Source organism: Phocoena sinus, chromosome 9 (assembly GCF_008692025.1).
Source record: "Phocoena sinus isolate mPhoSin1 chromosome 9, mPhoSin1.pri, whole genome shotgun sequence".
NCBI classification, from domain to species: Eukaryota; Metazoa; Chordata; class Mammalia; order Artiodactyla; family Phocoenidae; genus Phocoena; species Phocoena sinus.
The window spans coordinates 90,192,549-90,210,113 of NC_045771.1; the positions used below are offsets into that span (position 1 = coordinate 90,192,549).

The 17,565-nt window shown below is 44.7% G+C and overlaps 1 pseudogene; it reads right to left on the minus strand.

Moving 5' to 3' along the window:
• Positions 1-16,589: 16,589 nt before the first annotated feature.
• Positions 16,590-17,259, minus strand: LOC116759171 (annotated as a pseudogene).
• Positions 17,260-17,565: the final 306 nt, after the last annotated feature.

Here is a 17,565-nt window from a genome sequence, read left to right on the forward strand (position 1 = left end):
ATTTCTAGTGAGGATAACTCCTGGGAAATGGTATGAAATAATGGGCATAGCTGAAACAAAATAACCTAGATGAAAATAAAACCCCCCTCCGTATCATGTCCCCTGGGTCCTCCCTACCTCATACCCTGGCTGCTTCACTGCCTGGCTCAGTAGGCCTGAGCTTATGGCCCGCGCTGGCCTCCCGCAGGTGAGTCAGGGGGAGCTGACACCCCACTGCTCGGTCTCCTGAGGGCTCCCAGGGTCCTGCTGGCTCCCCGACCCTGACTCTAAACACCCAGGCCCCAGTGGTGGCCAGAACTGTTCTCACTGCACTGACCTATCTATCCTCAGACACCCATTGTCCAGACACCTCCTCCAGGTGGGTTCTGTTGACAATAAAAGTGTTGGTTTGCAAAAACAAATAAACAAAAAGACATTAAGTATAAGCTAATAACCTTGAACTTTTAATTTCCTTTTCCTTTTTTTTTTTGGCTGCGCCACACGGCTTATGAAATCTTAGTCCCCCGAACAGGGATCGAACCTGGGCCCCCAAACTATTAATTTTTTAAAGGAAAAACAAACCCAAAAAAAAAAAATGGTGATTCCATCTCACTCATTATATCTCATTCTCCACTAAGAAGAATGTTCAAGTTTTACTATCAGACTGGGGACTCAAATTAGGACATCTTTCTAAGGAAAATTTCCAGAATGTCATGACTTGGTAAAGTTAAATTTTTTGCACATTTTGATTTCTTGCCATAAATACAGGTGGAAATGAAGTAGTCAGAACTTTTCATCACTTTAAAATAAAGTGACCAATTACTATATAACTTGTTTAATATATTTGTTTATAAAATTTTCTAAATAAACAGGAAAATATTAGTGTTTCTTTGGATGAATTTTAACAACTGTCAATGACAGGGTTCTTTTGGAGAGACTTTGGACCCGTGAAGAGTCCAAGAATGTTTATTTTGCTGTCATTCTGTAGTCACTGAAATATATCAGTTCAAAGAATTGTCATATGACAGCAAGTGGTTGGATCTTTTGGGTTTAAAAGCAGAAAGTAGTTTTGGTTTCTCCATCACCATCCTATCAGTAGCTACCTAATCTTGCTTTCTGATGTTATGCAGGAAATGGATGTTTTTAGATAACAAACTCATACATGCTCGCTTTTTTCCTCCTTTGATCCCTCACCTCTCTGCTGCTTTGTGATGTCAAAACACCCCAAAGCTTTGATTCGAATGGTGTCAAAACATAATGACACGCAGGACTGAATCAGCTCATGAATCCTCAAATTCAAAAGTCATTCCATCTTAGCCACACATCCAGCATTCGTGACTCAGCACAGGGCAGGGAAGTGAGAGCCACCCAAGAGTTCTTTTTTATGCTATCGGCTGTTTCTGAAGAATTGTAGAGATCTGAATGCAAAGTGTGCCTACAAAGTACTTAAATGGGCTTTTTCTTCCCTACAACACGTTAGAAATTATAAAATCAACCACCTTCAGAGCAGTTTGCTCACTAAAATTTAAAAAGGAGGCGTGTTTTTAAAATTTACTTCCAACAAACAGCTGCAGAAAACACTTTCTTAAGTTCATTATTATTTTATTAACTGCATAGTTTTCTTTTCTTTCTTCTTTTTTTTTTTTTTATTGGTCGTGTGGCTTGCGGAATCTTAGTTCCCTGAACAGGGATCGAACCCAGGCCCCAGCCGTGAAAGCACCAAGTCCTAACCACTGGACCGCCAGGGAATTCCCTTAAATTCAGAGTTTATTGTTAACCCAGCAAATGTTACCTGAGTCTGGTGGGGTTTTTTTTTGATTTCCTCTTCTCTCATCCCTTTGCTCCACTAACTGGACCCCAGTACTCCCTTATACAGCTCCCTCCCATCATCACCAACCCTCCACATCTTCCCCCTCTACCACTCAGCCCTAGAGAGGGCTGCCCCAGGGCTGTAATAATCCGAGAAAGCTCCTGGGATTGCAAATTTAAGGGGGTCAGGAAAGCCTTACACAGAGAACTGGGGAAGACAGAGTAGTTCACGTGAATCCATCCATGGGTTCCAAGTAGGTAAGACAGTGGCTAACAAGTGTAAATGGAAAGTGCTAAAATTCACATCTCTTCCAAGCAGCCAATTCTCTAAAAGAATTACCTTCTTTTCAACAATTTGTTCACTCCATGTTTGTCCTGCCAATCTTTCCGTCGTTCATGATTTCATCTTTCCGTTGTTATTTTCCTGAGCTTTGGCCAAACCTCATCACTCAACACATCCAAAAAAATTGGAGTAAGTTCCATTGTTCATCTTTCTATGTGCTGGGGATCACCAAGATAAAAGAAGAAATTCACTAACACTAGAAAATAAACTTTTAAAAGATCTGCTACTAATCAGAAAACCCAAGCAAACAGAGGGAGATTCCACAACCAGACGGTGTGATACAGCTGCACAGCCTGGGGGCCTCGTTCCTCTTTACTGCTGATGTATGTGCCCACATTTTTTTTTACATGTCACCTGGTATCAGTACGGACTTTTCTGGAACTTCAAACAACATGCATAGACCTCGATCATGATTTATAAATGCAAAAGGCAGCAACCGGGACTTCCCTGGTGGCACAGTGGTTAAGAATCTGCCTGCCAATGCAGGGGACACAGGTTCGAGCCCTGGTCCGGGAAGATCCCACAAGCCATGGAGCAACTAAGCCCATGTGCCACAACTACTGAGCCTGCACGCTAGAGCCCACGTGCTGTAACTACTTGAAGCCCGTGCACCTACAGCCTGTGCTCCGCAACAAGAGAAGCCACCGCAATGAGAAGCCCGTGCACCGCAATGAAGAGTAGCCCCCGCTCGCCGCAACTAGAGAAAGCTCGCGCGCAGCAATGAAGACCCAATGCAGCCAAAAATAAATAATTAAAAAAAAAAAAAAGCAACAGCTCATTCTTCCCAAGAAGTGCTTCTATAACAGGTAAATGAAACAAGCAGTTTGTCTTTGCTCTCACCCTAAGTGGTGGCTTATGATTCTGTGGAAAAGTGATCAGTTCCCAAGGCAGGAGAGACACTAGAATAACATCACAGGTGAGGCCTGTCACCACAGTCACTTCACGTTACAGCAGCCCTCTGTTTTCGTCAAGGGAAGAGGGCACACATGCTTTTAAAAAGCACATTTTTAACATGGGCAGATCCTGACTCTAACGGATCCCTATCAGGCACCGACATGGAGGGTGAAATCACCGGGTCTGCCTGCCCTGCAGATGCTGTAGTTCAGCATACCCTGGTTCCTCTCTGTGACGGGGCTCCGTGCGGAAGAAGGCGGCTTCTGTTGTTCAGTACTTTACAGCAGCGACTGAGGATTTTTCACTGACTTGTGCTTAGGACTGAACCATGCTCAGTTGAGAACAATTAAATTCCACGTTGACCTCTGCACCACGGATTTCAAATGGTGTCCAGATAAAACTGCAGAGAGATTCTGGCATTAATTAACTATCTTTCTTCACAACACTCCCAGCCAAGCATGTTCTCCTCCTTTTGCAAATCCATTTTCTTTTGTTGCCAAGTGCTAGGTAACCCTCTGTTCATTCACTCCCCAAAGGTTTACTGAGCATATACTAGGTATCGACACTGTTCTAGGCTCAGGAAAGAATATAAGGACCAATACAAACCATGGAACTTGCATTCTACCAGGGTGACATACAGAATAACCCATGAACGTAATAAATAAGTATATCATAGAGCATGTGAGAATCTAAAACGTACTCTAAAAAAATCTAGTAGGGTGAGAAAGATCCAGGATGCTAGACAAGGTCTGGAATTTTAAACAGGGTGGTCAGGGAGGCCTCTCTGAGAAGATGACATTTAAGCAAAGATTTGAAGGCAAGGAGGGAAGAAGACATGGGGTGACTTGAGAAAAGGGCAGGTCAGGCAGAGGGAGCATCAGGTCAGGCTGAGGTTATGAGGGGGATGTGTTCAAGGAAGAGGAGAGGGAAAAGGAGGGGAGAGGAAGACGGAAGAGCCAGGAAGGTGGCCAAGGTGGTTCCCGGACTCAGCAGGGCCACATAAGGACTTTGGCTTTTTCTCTGAGTGAAGCAGAGAGGCTCTGTAGGGTTCAAGGAGAAGAAGGACCTGATCTGGCTGACGTGTCACATGGACCACTCAGCTGCCGCCTTAGAAACAGGCTGCAGGGATGGGAGAGTAGGCAGAGACTGAGCCATCATCCGGGCAGTGTGGTGTGGACCAGTGGTCACAGTGGGAGTGGAAAGAAGGGCTCAGACTCCAAATACCTTCTGAAGGGAGAGTCAACACCAATCCCCGGGGACTGTGAGAGAAAGACAGGCTGACACCAGGGTATTGGCCTGAGCAGGTGAGGATGGGGGAGCAGGTGCAGAGGTGACAGCAAGAGTTCAGGTTTGGCTATGTCAAGTAGAGACATTCTAGAGAGCCAAGTGAAGAGACTGAGGAAGCAACTGGATATCAGCTTATCCTTCAAGGGAAAGATCCAGGCTGGAGACATCAACTTGAGGTCTGGGTCATACGTAAATCCATGAGACTGGCTGAGATCACCCAGGGAGTGAGTGTAGATGGAGAAGACGAGAGGTCTAAAGCCCAAAGCCCTGGGCATCCCAGAGGCTGGGAGAAGAGGAGGTACCAGCCAAGGAGACTCAGAAAAAGGAACCAGTGAGATAAAAGGAAAACAGGGCAGCATCCTGGGGGATGAGTAAAGGAAGTTGTTTCTAGAAGGAGAGGGATCAACTGTGTCAAATGTCACTAACAGATCACATGAAATGAATACCACGACTGACCATCAGCCGTCACGTCTTAAAGCTTTTGGTAACCTTGACATGAGAACTCTGGGGAGAGGGGTCAAAAACTTGACTGGAAAGGATTTAAGAGCAGGCAGAGAGAGGAACTGGAGACAGATGCATAGACAATTCTGGAAGCACTGTGCTGTGGGAAGCAGCAGAGATAGCAGAGCTCCACGGAGAGAGCCACTAGTGGATGTGGTGCCTAGAAAGGTTTTTTATATAATTAATAGAAGAGAAATATGAATATGTTTGCACGGTGACAACAATGATCCAATAGGGAAGAGGAAATTGATGACAGAGGAGAGAGTGTTTCCCAGCAGCATTACGCGTCCACTCAGCGTCTACGTTCATGAATTTTAAATGAGAAGAGTCCACGTGGCTATTTTTCTCCAGCCACATTTGGCTGCCCGGGTTCAAGCACTAAGTAGGTGGAGAGCTTGATTTCCCCAGGGTGTGGCTTAACCAAGAAAGTTCAACAAAGTGAGAGTTGCGACGAGTGGGCAAGGGAGCGATTCTAGTGAGATACCGTGGCATTGGAGCTGGGTCCGGAGGGCGGAGGGCATTGGGGAGCACACAGGATAAGATTACAGGTCCTGGTGGAAGTGAAGGATTGCTGGAGGTGGGATGTATAGGTTACATTTGTGTCCTCTCAGATTCTATATGGTGAAGTCCTAGTATCTCAGAATGTGACCTTATTTGGAAATAGCGTCACAGCCAATGTCATTAGTTACATTAAGGTGAGGTCGTATTGGAATAAGGTGAGCCCCTAAGTTCAACATGACTGGTGTCTTCACAGAAATGAAGGTTTGGACACAGACACACACAGGGAGAACGCCATGTCAACATGAAGGCAGAGACTACAGTGATGTGTCTACAAGCCAAGGAAGACCAAGGATTGCCAGCAAAACACCAGAAGCCAAGGGAAGAGGCATGGAACAGATTCTCCCTCACAGCCCGCAGAAGGAATCCACCTGCTGACGCCTTGATCTTGGACTTCCAACCTCTCGAACTGTGTGAGAAGAAATGTCTATTGTTTAAGCCACCCTGTTTGTGGTGACTTGTTACACAGCCCTGGCAAATAGGGTGCTAGAGGGTGTGCCCTGGGAAAAGAGGAGGTGGGGTCAGAGAGTGGGGTGCATGTATGGCAATTATGGAGGGCATACGGGGATGGGCAAGGACAGGGTCTGGAGGGACCATGGGAGTGACGAAAGGTGAAGGGCCAGGGGAATGGTGAGATGATCTATGTGCATATTGAAACTGCCAAGAATCAAGACAGGAATAGGACTGTGGCCACCAGGCAGGAGCACAGAGGAAGGACCTTGAGATGGTGGATGTCAGCAAAACGAGAGGAACGGGTGACATTACCTGACGACCTGACATTCAAGGCAAGACGTTTTTAGGGAGGAAAGAGAATGATCCAGAATTGGCAATGAGGAGTGAAAAGGAAATGCATCCCACCTCTAAGTCTCATGGCACAAAACTGTGGTGGAGAAAACCAGGGTCACCATGTGACAGGAGTGCAGGAGAACAGGAAGACAATGTTTTCAGCGAAGAGCCAGGTCTCCATCAGAGCAAGACGGTGGCGGGAACCTCCAGGGATGAGGTTGAGGCTATCAGGTTTTGCTAAGAATGGACCGTGAGCTTCAGCAGGCCCAGAAGACGGCAGGGTTGAGGGAGGGTAGGAGATGTCCTCCTCTATGTTCATGACTAATTCTGATCCAGTTGGACTAATTACTTCCTTTGTCTGAAACCTGCATACTAGCCAGCATGTTAAATATAATAAAAAGCCAATATAATAAATATGCAGTTTCCAGCTGTAATTACTCAAACACTTTTTCTCAGAGAACCCTCATCACCTCCATGTTCTGGCTGTAGCTAATTCTGTTCCAGTACCTACTTCCTTTTTTTTGTAATTTTTGGCTGCGTTGGGTCTTTGTTGCTGCGTGTGAGCTGTCTCTAGTTGGGACGAGCGGGGGCTACTTCATTGCAGTGTGCGGACTTCTCACTTCGGTGGCTTCTCTTGTTGCAGAGCATGGGCTCTAGGTGCACGGGCTTCAGTAGTTGTGGCACATGGGCTTAGTTGCTCCGTGGTATGTGGGTTCTTCCTGGACCAGGGCTCGAACCCATGTCTCCTGCATTGGCAGGCGGATTCTTAACCACTGCGTCACCAGGGAAGCCCAGTACCTGTTTCTTACACAGCTGAAAGCAGTAGTGAAGCTTGGCTTTTTTTCTGGGACTCATAGAAATCACGGCTGCTGCGGCTGCCTGTTCCTTCCCTGAAAAGCATTCTTTCTCTTTGCTGCAATGGAGATGGGGTTCAGAGGAAGAAGAAACCAAATTCCCAGGTGAGTGTCTCCTAAGAGACTCCTACCATCCTCTAACATAGGCATCATCCTGGCATCCTCTACTCTGTAGTTACTTTGGGGATCTCTGCACTGACATGCCCTTTCCCACAATAGCTCAGAATTGATTGATTTCATGCCCACTTAGGATGGACCACGAAAGGGCAGTCTTTATACCTAATTTACAAAACCTCACAGAAACTTTAAAAAAGCTGAGGGTTGCGTCTTTCATTTGTTCATTCAACAAATATTTACTAGACAGTGGCAGGAAATCATTAAGCATGGTGTCAATAAAAAAACTGATATGTAATATAAGATCCAGTAGTGACAAGTAAGATGAAGAAAGATAAGGCAGAATAAGAGGGTAGAAAATGCATGCAGGGAGTAATATGTTGGTACCAGTCAGTTTTCCTTTCTTCACATCTACAAGGTAAACCCCTATTGCACTGCAACTGATTTCAAATGATTTCAGAGGATTTCATGCAGCTGGCTTGTTGCTCTGTCTGGGACATCAGAGGCTGTAAAAAGTCACCACCACAAGTGTAGCATCTTCAGCTTTGTTGATCTAGAAATCCAACTTTGCCCATTCACCCAAGGCGGATCAGACTCTGGGGAGCTGTTTCCAGCTAATCATACAAAAGGAGACACTTCTTGAAATCAGAACGTTAATTTCTTGATCTATAATAGGCACCATATCTGACCAGACGGCAGGCTCTGCTCTTTGCTCAGGTATGTCTTTCTAGCAGGGAAATCCTCTTAGAAAAACACATTATGCTATATTCAAATGTTTGATTACCATGACAACCCATAGGGACCCTCCTGCATGGACCTGGGCCTGGAGGTGTGTGATTAGAAGAGCAGACTGTGATTCTGTGTGATTAGGAAAAGGCACCCTTCCTTCTGGTGGATGCAGGCCCACATTAGGTTGACAAGGAGAAGGTGGGCTAGATTTCAGCCCCGACTCATTTTTTAGGGTAGGTGTTGTTGTGCAGTGTACAACCTGGACAACTGTATATAGCAGACCAAATGGAAGCAGTAAATGAAAACAAAAGTAGTCGGGTATCTTAAGGAATATTTCCATTAAAGTATGTGGTATGGGGTATCAAGAAGAGTGAATGTCATGAAATGATGCCTTTTACACCTGCCAGCCTGTGTGAAACATGTAAAAAAATCAATGTTTCTTTCCCTAATCTACTTATAAAATAATTGATCCAACTGTGAACAGGCCTTTTTATATTTTTTAAATGGTTGAAAATATTTTAAAGTCATTCTGGAAAGTGTTCACATTTCCACACTCTATCTCACTGCAAGGAAAAGTTCAAGCAACTTCACTTCTGTGGGAGAGGCTAGAATCCCAGAGAGAAAGAGATTAGATAGCCTGGGTTTGCCCCTCCCCGCCAATAGAATTAGGCTTCACCAATCCCCCACCCAGTCAGAGGACCGGCAGCGGGCAGGGTCGGAAGGGCTGCATCAAGTTTCCTCCTGTCTCACAGGTCTGACCCGCTCTCTCACTGGGCCCGCAGGGTGGCCAAGCCCAAGGTCACATTTCCTTTCCTTTCTCCTCCATTTGTCCTCCTTCCCCGGTCCTTGGCTTGAAGGACAGTTTCTTGATCAGAAGAAATCGATTCTAAGGCGATATCATTTGAAAACATTGATCAGGTCTGCCCTCAACGTTCATGGGACGTGAGGCAAGAATCCGACGAAGACCTACAAACGTAAAACTTCTACATATCTAGAAGTTATAATCCATGCTAACAAGCTGTTGAATGAAACATGTTCTATTATTCTTCCTGATAAATGCACCTTCAAAGGGAAGCTGGATGCCAGGCATAGGAATGCAGCAGTACAGGGAGGGCCAGCTCCCAGCCCACAGCCCACACCGTCCCACAGCTAGCCCTCCATGCGGGCTTCCTCCATCCACCAGCGGGTGTGGCAGCTCACACAGCCAAGCTCCATCTACAGCCCCACCAAGAGCTGCCCCCAGCCACCAGTAAGGCCGAAGGCTGCCTACAGCAGGGTGTGCCCTCTGGAGCTCAGACCAGGGAGGAAGCTTGTGTAGAGCCTGGGAGCCGGCTCAGTGCCATTTGGGCAGAAAATTCCAGGGGCCCAGTTCCCAGATCATGGTCTGGAAAGTTTGTCCTAGGCTCCAGCTGGTATATCCCCTTAAGGTCACTGATTCCCTATCACATGGCCAGAACAGGGTCCTCTAGACCAAGGACCCGAAAGCAGGAGCCCTTTGGCCTGGATCTCAAGGTGGTACTGTCACTGACTAATTTTCATCCTAGCCACTTCAATTGTGCATCTAATCTTCTCAAAATGTGGTCCAGAAGAAGCCTGTTAAAACGTAAGTTCCTGAGCCTTAACCCAGACCTATGAATCAGATTATCTGGACGTTGTTTCCAGGAATCAACATTTTAAAACACTCTTCTTAAATGACTATTAAAAGTTGAGAACCGCTATCAAACAGCTAGGGCCCTGCCTTTCACACGGAATCCATCAACTCTATCCCCCAAAAGCTGGGCCCCTGAAGGAGCTGATGAACTGCTCTCCATTCTAGAGACGTTACCATCTAGATAACCCTGTTGGTCTTCAGAAGCTAAGGCCAGACTCTTCATTACAGTGTTACATAAACACTGCCCACACTGTACTCTCCAGTTCCAAGAACACCATGACCTAATTCCTGGCAAGTTGCAGTGTGATTGAGTAGGCTGCAATTTCCTTCTAGCCAGCTTCCTGGGAACCATGATCTCTTGATGAGGATCCTGGAAACATGCATGGTTTCCCAGTGGTAGTGGGGCAATTTTTAAATTATCATTAAACTCTGTGCGTTTTAATTCCTGTCACCCTTTCCTTTCACCCACCATTCAGCAGTCATTGGGCACTTTCTGTGTACATCACCCTCAGGGTAGAATCATCCAGGCAGAACAAAAGCCATGGGTTATGAGCTACCAGGAAGACTTTGGTTCATCCTCAGCAGAGACCGCGGTCTGCAGGGCATGGCTTTCTATAGTAAGTGGCACGTGTCTGAGAGAGGAAAAGAGGCTTTCTCCTTTTTAAAATATTTTAAATACTAGAGGCTTAACTTTAAATATCAAGATCCAAAGCCCATGGATTCAGAGAACCTTATACATAAACCACTGATGGGAGAAGAATGTAAATGCTGACTAAAAGTAAGTAGAAATGTAATGAATGGGGGGGGGGAAATCATAGCGGATATGACTGGGATTCAGACACTGGTAAGTCCCTGAGAAAGTCCCCAGCTCTCCATCCCCAACACCAAGTTCTGAAGAAGACATGGGGAACAACAGGTTAGATATCCACATAGAAACCCAGATGGGTCCACGGAGGGCTCTGAAGGAGAAGGACCAGAGCCTGGCTTCCTAGTGAGATGCATGCTTCCTGAGAGTCTGCAAGCTTCATAGAAAAACCCTGTGTCCAACATGGCACCTGAGTGAGAGATGAGCAATGGTCAAGACAAACAGCCAAGCCGATGGGCCTCAGAGAGCCCCGCACACCCCAGCAGGGCACGAGAGGTGGAACTAAGAGGTGCTACGTGCCTGTAAAGGGCACTCAGCACAGAAGAGGTCCCTGATTGGTAGGGAACTCAGGATATATGAATGTGACAACTGAAGGCCATGATGGGGCCAGAGACAACACCGTTCATGCAGCAGGAAGAGATGAGATGCCCAAGACTGGGTGGGACAAGCCACACCTCAGCAGAGGCCAGCAGGGACAGAAACGACCTCATCCCACCCCACCCCCTTGGTATAGCTGGGAGAAAAGAAGAATGAGGATTGAGGGAATCTGAGTTTCAAACTTGAAACAACTGAATCATATCATTAAGCTTCTATTACTGCCATTAGAACTAGAAGGCAAAGTCAAATTTCATTACAGAGAAATAGGCTACATATTTGCACACCTGGCTTACACAGTCTGACACTGTAACATAGATAAAATATCCAACCTTCCACATAAGCAACAAATCCCTTGGACCTAGTCTGTTCTGTGTTTGGCTATTTCCAGACCAGTGTGTGTCCATTTTTTACCAGCTTCCTTTCGAGAAGAACTTTTTCTGGACCCTCAGATTCCTGAATCCAGATTCTGGGGTTATACCCAATTTGAAGCCCTATTTGAGGCTTGTCATACCTTCCACATCCTTACACATAGCCCTCAAACATCTTGCAAGTATGTGTCCTTGCCATGTCAGGGCTGAGATTTGATTTTACCCTGCCTACAAGCTAATAAGTTGACCTGTTACTATTTCATGGCTGCTGGCAGAAAACAAGAGGCTCCTGGGCCAAAGACAAAGGGCTTTGTTACTCACATCACAGTAAGAAGCCTCGGTTCCCATTGCCCTCAAGATCCACAGAGGCAATACGATGGTCCTTGATAGATAATAGGCAGTAGGTTTGTGTCACAACTGGGTTTGAAGAATCCATATTTTTACAGCAAACAGTAAGCAAGACTTACTGCTTGGGGGCTTTTTACCTGATCTCTCAAAGTTACCAGCTGCATACACAACCCTAAGAAATGGTCCAGGTAAGAGTGGTCAGGGCCTTGCAGACTTGGTATACCCATCATGACGTATAGGAATAGAAGAGGCCCAAAGAGAACGGCCTTTCCCAACACACAGGAGAGGAAACCTAGTGACTCAGGACACAACATGGTAGTATGGGCAAAGTTCCAAACTAGGAGCCTGAAGGACCTGGGCTCTATCCGTTCTGCCACTTAGTGGCCATATGATGTGGCCAAAACCTAATCCTTCTAGGCCATAACGTTCTCATCTCTAAGTCAAGAGTAATCACACATGTCTTGCCCACCACAAATGGTTGTTATTAAGACCAAATGAGCTACTTTGTGTGAAATCACCTTATAAACTATAAAATACTATATACACTAAGGAATTGTTACAATTATCACAAATCCATCACCACCTTCTTTAAAAACAATTCAAATGACATCTACTTCTAATTTTTGTGCAGAGAAACATGGGATATAGATGAAAAATACTCAGAGCAGATGATCACTGACTTTCGATTTGAGATTATATTAAGCTCTAGCTTTATTCTGTGCTGTAAACTCCTTGAGGGAATCTTGTTTGCATGTTCATCTTTGCATCTCAGCACAGTTCCAGGAACATAGTAATCATAGGAATGATAATGGAGTCTTGGTCTCCAACATAATTAAACCCATCCGAAGAGAGAACCAACTTCAACATAAATCTGCTTTGTAAAGTTCATAAACAACAGATGAGGCCATGTCTCAAGGCGCTGGCCAAAAATTGAGAATTTTGAGAACTGTGTACAATTTTGTTCTTTTTTGTTACTATTTCTCCTGCTCTACTTTGCGGTCACAAGAGCTCATATCAACAGCACACCCACGTCTGCCCTTCTCTATGCTCTAAATTTTCCTGTCCACTTTTTTCCCCATTAAGTCCATCATCAACAACTGTTAAAGCAGAAACTAACACACCACTGTAAAGCAATTATACCCCAAGAAAGACGTTTAAAAAAAATAAAATGCAAAAAAAAAACCTGTAAAGATTTGACAAATTAAATTATTTGTCTTCAAACTTTTTTCTCTCATACTCCCTAAAAGAATTTTGAAAAGCTATGTATCCCCTACATTTTCAAGTAGACACCTAAAATATTTCATCATAAATTTGAACAGCTTCATGATGGAAAAGAATATTAAAAAGAATATGTATATATGTGTGAATAACTGAGTTGCTTTGCTGTACAGAAGAAATTAACACAACATTGTAAATCAACTATACTTCAAAAAAAATCTAAAACAATTTGAACAGCTTCAAAAAATGTACTTTCTAGCATATTGTAAATATTGACTTTTAAGTAAAACTTGCGTCACCTTGTATCCAATAGACCCTAAAGGCCAAAGCAATTTGATAACCATCCTCACTCACTTAAAAATTCACAGACAAAAAAAAAAAAATTCACAGAGCTGTTTTCTGACAACTGGAAATTTTGTATCATACCTTTTTCTCCTTGATCTCATATTTTCCCAAAAGAATCTTACTAATGTAATATATTTTTATATTTGAAAGATTTTTATATGATCACTCTATTAACTTCTCTACAATAACAGAAATAATTGTCCATAGGTGGAAGTTTAAACATTGTAATTTTGTATTTGTAAAGTCTTCTGGATTGAGCTATCTTTACAATGATTTTTAGTATAAAATTGACCAAAGAAATATGAATGTATAACATATTTTGAGAATTATAAAGCATAGCAACTAAGGCTTTACTGGACAATTGTTCTAAATGAATAGATGGATCTTTTTAACAAGTTCCCGTATCTTTGGCTGTTACTGATAGAATGACACAGGATTCAGCATCCATTCTACTCCTATTTTTCATTTTTATAGACATATGTCCTGAAAAACTTGTTAAATTAAATAAGTAATGAGAATTTTAGGCATTTTCTTTCCTTTTTTTAATTGATATATATATTTTTTAATGTATCCTTATACATAATCCCACTCTACCCTTGATTCATCACCACAGAGCAATCCCTTCCCTGCAGTTTCTTTGATAAACCTGTACTATACAAGACTCTAATTTAACTTTAATTCTACAGAAATCTCCTTTGAGTAACAATTACTTGTACAATTCCATATTTCTATAGTTTGTTAAAACTTTAGTCTCAACGAATCCAACCAAACGCTGTTTGTTGGCAAAAGATCTGACTTGAATCTCATGCCCAGTAAATCCTCATATAAACCCCTGAAACCCCATTCATTTCTCCCTACATCACACCTCCCAGTGACTCCTAAGTGCATGCAGGTGCCCTCATTCCCTTGCATCTCTCCTCCCACAAACACGGCCCATGACCTCCTTCCTATGGGGCTGAGAGTTTACTGGGGTGAGTGATGTGGTCAAACCTCCTGGCTGTACATTTCCCGGGACACACAGAGACCAACCCCACAGAGGAGGTGCCTCCCTGACACCATCAATCATGACCCAGAACGCAAAAGGACACACCTGTCCCCACACAATCCAGGACCCCCAGCCTCACACAGCCACACACGAGGCACCACCACAGCCAGTCACAAACGAAGCCACAGAAGGCGCCCTTGCGCTGTGACAGGAACACACATCCCAGTGCCTGCCGCCTCCTGAGCCTCTCTTCACCCACAGGTGTGGGAGGATCGGTGTGGGCGGATCAGTGTGGGCAGGTCAGTTTCCAGGTGATAAGACAAGCAGATGCAAAGCATTCGAAAAAGACAAAAGGAGTGACTCAGAAGCCCTATTTTCCAACAACATTTCTGATGACCCAGCACTGTTTTCACGGAAACAAAATTTAAGGAGTCGTTTCTCTCTCTGGTGCCTGAGCACTTCTTGCCCCACTAGCTTCCTCATACTTTCTGGGTTTTATATCTGCTGTGACTAAAAATGCACACAATACAGTGGAAGGAGTAGGAATTCATGTGACGCTGAGTCAGCAGAGGACTGTGTAACTCATCTCATCCCAGGTCAGCACAGAAATCAGAGCTGGTTTATGGAGACCTCCTAAGAGAATGAGAACATCCTTCTAAGAGAGCTCATTGTGTGCCCAGGACAATGGAAAAAGGAGTCAGGCACACGGCCCTGGATAGAAGGACACAGGGAGAGTTGGGGAGGGTGGGGACACGTTGCTTCCAGGAAAGAATCTCTAAACATTTTCTCAGACATTGCCTCTCTGTCTTAGCCGTGACGACCACCTGGAGTCCTTTTCAATACTGGCCTTAGTCTGTCTGAGCTGCTAGAACAAAATATCACCCACTGGGTGGGTTATAAACAACAGAAATTTACTGCTCACAGTTCTGGAGGCTGGCAGTCCAAATCAAGGCACCAGCATTGTCCCCTTCTGGAGAGAGTTCCCTTCCTGATTTGTGGCTGGCGCCTTCTCACTGTGTCTTTACATGATGGAAAGGGCTATGGAGCTCTCTGAGGACTCTTTTATAAGGGCACTTATACAGTTCATGAGGTCTCCACCCTCATGACCTAATCACCTCCCAAAAGTCCACATCCTAATACTGTCATCTTTGGGGGTTACAAATCAATATACTAATCTGGGGGGAAAGAAACATTCAGACAATACCATGGCCCAAGGTACATTCCACTGTACTTCAAAATATAAAATGCAGTGTTGAATTACCACAGACAGCATTATTCTAATCCTATTTCCAGTTTTTAAAAAAGGTCATACACTGGTTATTTTCCAACATTCACACCATTTTGGCAGACTAGACAATTAACTGGATTTCATCTCACTACAAATTCTGTTCTCTTCCTCCTCTTGCTCTAGGTTAAAGTAGGACAATGAGGCATTTCCCCATTCAATTAGATAAAAATATGAGCAACACCTACACACACCACTTAAGAACACCCAGAATGGTGACAGAATATCTTGGCAGAAATTGTACACCCAACCCTAATATGTTAGGTCCTAAAAAATCAGTAGACCCTTTTTTACATGATTGAGAAGCTCAGTGACTCTGGCCATAAAAGGGTCATCACAGATTCCACAGTGACCCCATCCCTCTTTCCATCTTTGTCAGGGACTCCAGGGCACAGGGATTTGCAGTGAACCTCATGGGTCTGGTCCCACTCAGATACACAGCCCAGAACATTCCCACCTTCTACCTGTCCAGCCAGGGCATGAATGGGGCAGCTCAGGACAAGGCAGGGTGAGTACCTGTCCTGCCTAATGGTGCTAACACAGCTCTGAGTTCCTCTCCTGCTGGGGAGCCCTTCTCTCCTGTTTTCTGCCCTGAGGTTGAACAAAAGGAAGCATTCACCTGCCTGGACTTGGCTCCAGAGCTTTGTACAGGGAAGTGTCAATCAGGATGGGCCACAGTTATAGGGACAGGGTCCCTGGACCTCATCTCCCCACAGAGGTGCCATTATCACATCATCTGCAGTATAGGTGACACTGTCTGCATGGAGAGTCTGGGAAATCTGCAATGAGGAGCAAATCTTATCCCCAGTGCAAATCACCCTCATCCATGTCTGGATTAGTGACAACTCCTGGCAATTATTGAGAAGATCTACATGAGCAGCTGAGCAGAGGGCACAGAAAGTTTTTTATGTTCCCAGTTGGAGAATCCAAGTTTAAAACGAAAGTCATAACTGGGGGGAGGGGACACTCAAAGTGCACCAGGGGCTCCCTTCACTGTGTTTCCCGTTGGGCGTTTTCCTTCATGGTCTCACTTTTCCAAACTGTTCCAAAGTCTCTTCACCCTGATCATTAGCACACCATCCGAAGGCTGGACTTTCCCCTGAGATTAAGTTCCACAACCCTTGATATTTATGGCCTCAGGTCTGTTTAATCTGGAAAATACCTCCTTTGAAGCTAGTGTTTCCTTCCTCAAAATCCTCAGGTCTCTGTTGTGTCCACATGACTCTGTAAGGAGATCATAATTTGTTCTAAGACACACACGGATCTCTCTCCTTGAGTCTCTCATTGGACCATCAGCCTGTCCTTGTGTTCTGGGCAGTTATTGCCAGAAAGAACCATTCTTTGAGGACAGCAGAAGGCACAGTGTGGGCAGAGAAGACATCTCCATTTCTCAAACTCACAGTCCAGAAGCCAAGATCTGCAGTCAGTTGAGTCTTCCCTTGTCGATGCACAGATTCTTTCCAAATGCCCACATCCCATTCTTGGCTGGACCCCACGTCCACCTCCCAGTACTGGCGGCCAGAGGTGAACAGAGGGAATCCCAGGACACAAGTTGTATGGTTGAATCTCTCAGGTCAGGACCTTTTCTTCTGCTTGAAAAACCCACAACAGACAGTTTTCAGGTCCTCAGAAATGATGAGGTACTTGTTGGCTGTGTCAACATCCAAGGTCACATCCACTTGGAACTTCCGCATCCTTGGGTTCATCTGGAGGACAGCTCTCAGCTGGGGTCCTAACCCTTAACCTTTGAAACCAGAGCTCAGAGCTTGAGAGCACACCTGAGGTCATTCTTTTTGAGACCACAGAGCAGTTGGGGCACAATAAACCCTCCCCATCAGGCTCCTTCTGCAGTGAATCGAAGCACTGGAAGCAGCAGACATATTCACATTTCAGGTACATGCGGTTTTCAAGATAAGTCAGGCAAACCATACATTTACTTGCTTCTTTAAAGTGTTCAGCCATGGGTCCTCTCTGCTCAGCTAGGTCCAGCTGCTTCCCCTGACAGCTCAGTTCTAGGCATTTTCCTATGGAAATGCCACTGTGCTATTTGAATGCCTTCTTAATTATAAGTCAAAAAGAGCAGTGATCTATTATCAAAATATATATATATATATTTTTTAAAGAAGATGTTAGGGGTAGGAGTTTATTAATTTATTTATTTATTTTTGCTGTGTTGGGTCTTCGTTTCTGTGTGAGGGCTTTCTCTAGTTGTGGCAAGCAGGGGCCACTCTTCATCGCAGTGCGCAGGCCTCTCACTGTCGCGGCCTC